The sequence below is a fragment of the Ctenocephalides felis genome, unplaced genomic scaffold, assembly GCF_003426905.1.
Source record: "Ctenocephalides felis isolate EL2017-DRISC unplaced genomic scaffold, ASM342690v1 CF-g0.4_SCAFFOLD_02136, whole genome shotgun sequence".
NCBI lineage: Eukaryota > Metazoa > Arthropoda > Insecta > Siphonaptera > Pulicidae > Ctenocephalides > Ctenocephalides felis.
This window is the reverse complement of record NW_020538290.1, coordinates 89726-93385: the sequence shown is the minus strand read 5'-3', so window position 1 is coordinate 93385 and position 3660 is coordinate 89726.

The following is a 3660-nucleotide window of genomic DNA, read 5'->3' as shown; positions in this document are numbered from 1 at the left end:
TCTTGGAGAAATTTTATGCAGAGTTAAAGCAAGAATTTTATCATTAAGCGTAAATTTTCTTCCTTTTGGCTTTTTCCTATGTTCTCTTAGTTGACTTAATATAAAATTACAAGCCCTCTTATTTGATGTTACTGGGAGATGAGCAAAATTTTCAGCATATTTGAGACTTTCTTGTAACTTCTGCCTCAATGTTTGTTTAATGTGGGCAATGCATTAGGTTTCAGTGTAGTGCCTGTTATTTTTCTTTTGCATATACTTGCAAAATGTGCGTCACACACGAACCGAAACCTATTGCAACGCAAAGGTGTTAATTTCTCTAGATCAGGATTTTTTATTCTTACCAGCCAAATAGCAAACATCTACAACATCCAAAACAATATTTATTTGTGATTAATGTTTGATTATTTTATTCTTATTACGTACTTTGTCATTTCTCGCTGGAAATACATGCAGTTTTGCATTTTTTTAGTATTCGTGCACCATGGAACATAACATTTTGACATTTTGCTTGCAAACTAATCACCTGTCGAAATTGTTTGATTGGCCGCGTTGAAATTGTAACCCGATGAGTGCCAAATTGCTGCAAGAGGGAGAGCAGCTCTAACTAAAACCGAGCTACAGACTTTTGTTCGGAGATTACCGACCATGCTTTCATCAATATATCGTCAAGGCATAGTCTCTTGGCCCCCTATAATATTAATAAAAGTATAAAGAAATCCAAAAGTTTGATAAAGTCAATGTTGGAGCTGCAGTATCAAGTATCATGTAGTAAAGATTAATTTTAAAATTTTCTTTTGTAGTCAATTAAATGTTTTCATCTCCTTCATGCTAATTTGTTTTCGGTGGCGTCGGCGACGTACACTAATTTCAGCAGGAAAATCTGGCTCTGTTTCTAATGCTTCATAAAGTTCATTAGCCAATTGCAAATAATTTTCGAAACTTTCATTATTTCTAATGCTTTCGGAAAATTTAATACTTAATTGATTCAGTACACTAACTAACATTCCAAGAAACTTTTTACGTCATTTTGCTAAAAAGTTCATATTTCTGCACCATATCTCTTTCTAACAATTCACGCTTAAAGCCAGTGTCAGATGGGAAAAATGTTATACATGCGTGCATGTGCTGACAAATGATTGACCTAATTAAATAGTCCACACAAGTGCAAGAGTATGTATGAAAGCAAATCTTAAAATACTTTTCGCATCTCATACAAAAACTGTTACATGTTTGATTAGCCTGTGTAACCACATATGATGATACATTCCACTGTTTATCGGAAATAATTTGTATCTGCTTTATATTTTCACTTCTCTTATGCCTTTTTGTTGTCTCTCTCTATCTTGTTGATATACAAATTCAATTCATTCTTTTATTTCTGTAACAAAAGGCTTCCACTTCAATCCTTAACACCATATCAATGGTCTTATCCATTCTCTTACTGTATTTTCTTCCCATGACACGTTTCTTCATTTGATTATGGTGGCTTTCTAAGAACATGTTAGTGTTAATCCCTAATCCTTTCCTATAGCAATATGCCCATGTAGGTTCACGGTAGCAGTAAACTTTTCTTAAATATGTTACAAATGATTTTGTATCATCATCTCACTCAAGCTCATCCAAAAATTTATTTAAACTAGACCTGAATTCCCTTTCATCTAAAATCATTTTTATAGTTATCAATTTCTCATACATTAAGTCTCTCTTTTCTCTATTAACAATCTTGGCAGCTGCTACCCTCTTCCAACTTCTGGACACGTGCTAAGAGCATAACAGTTTATGCCGTGAAGCACCCATGACAGATGACCCAGCATTGAAATATGCTGGGCAGTCATCTGTCATGAATGACTTTGTTTGATTTTACCGACTGCCTTAGAGATTTTTTCAAAAAATATTTTACGTTACTTCGTCTTGTCTGTTTGCAAAAAAATGCAACTGGAACTCCGCTTCCAAATTCATCAATCACCATTAATGTATGCAACTGGTAATTGTAACAATTTGTTCCAAGGGTGACATCAAAGCAAATTATGTCTGTGCCAAACTCCTTCAACATTTCCGCCTACATCTTAGTCATTTTTATTAACATATAATCTTCCTCTCTAAGCCCATAATCAACAGTGTTGACATTTTTATGAAACAATACTGAAAATTGCTCGCCTGTTTTTCTCTACCCAAAGGTTCACACTGATATAATCAGTTGGGTGTTTGTATGTACGGTATGGTTTTAATTTTTTTTTCTTATGTTCCACAAATCTTTACTGGAGACTAAAGAATACCCTCAGTGATAATTAATTATTATACGATGCTTCACGTATATTGCCAATGATAACAAAAATCCCTTTGATATCTCTGTACAAATGTTCGTTTGGTTTGTTTTACGGTGACATTATCAATAAAAAAGCGACGAAAATAATAGTTTATATCCAATCTTAATCATTATCACACTTAACATAGATAAAACTATTACTTATTGATACATAGGCCATCGGGCACCATAACATATTTATCGTCTCGACTAAAAAAATTGCTCTCTATACTCTGATTACCTTGTAACAAAGGCTATAAACTCTATCCGTAAACCAAACCAAACCTTTCGCGACACACGGCTAAAAAACGGCACAACGATATATACATATATAAAAAAACATGGTTCGAATATACTAAAATGGCGAACAAAGCGGATGGTACAATAATGATAATTAGAATACATAGGTAAGAATAAATAAGTTTCGCGTATGATAGAAAAACTAAATGTTATGAAGTAATAAAACATTAAAATTAGTAAAAATTAGACTAACATGAAGAAGAGAAAAAACTATTTGATAGATAAAAACAGCGAAAAAGTGTCACTGGCCGTTCTATCTGTATGACGCACACCACTAGAACGTTAATCCAACCGTCGGGTACAGGTCCGTACTTGGCAAGACCGAGTGAAGCCCTTGCCAGTATCTCTGCACCCGCAGAGATACGACTTCTAAAATACAAATTATGCCTGCAATCTGCTCTAATTAACGAAGGTTGGCTAGTCCTTTCGTTACCGTGCCGCATACGATGTATAACTAAACTGATCGCGATAGCCGTTGTGATCGTTATGCAAAGAAATCATATCCCAATCCTATTACGTGTTTGTAAGATCGGTTGGATAAAGCCGCGAATTGAGCACCAGACAATGCTGACCCGGCAGAACTGAGGCCAACATTAGTACGCGTAATAATAAAAAAAGAGAAAATATTTAAAAAAGACAAGAAAAACATTATCAAAATTATTAAAACTAATTCATTATTGCATCATCTTAAAAAAACACGAAAATACACGACGTTAAAATATAAAATATAAAAAACTATACTAATACTACAAACCAATTACATTATACAAACTTATTACAGAACCATCCAGCTGGTCAGATACAATTAGCATGTCTATGATGTAATTCTTTTAACTAATAAAGAATAATAATCATAATAAAGTAGACAGATCCAATGCGGCACTGTTTGCCTAGCATATACATTTTTTTGTAAACTCTACTTTTAAACTCTAATTGCGTTCTCTACGCAATTTTTAGGTACGCGGTTTTTGTCTCTTGGTAGCGCGCGTTTACTTAAAAATTCACTTTCTTTTCGAATCATAGACATGCTAAATACTATTCCCTCCGCGAAAAAT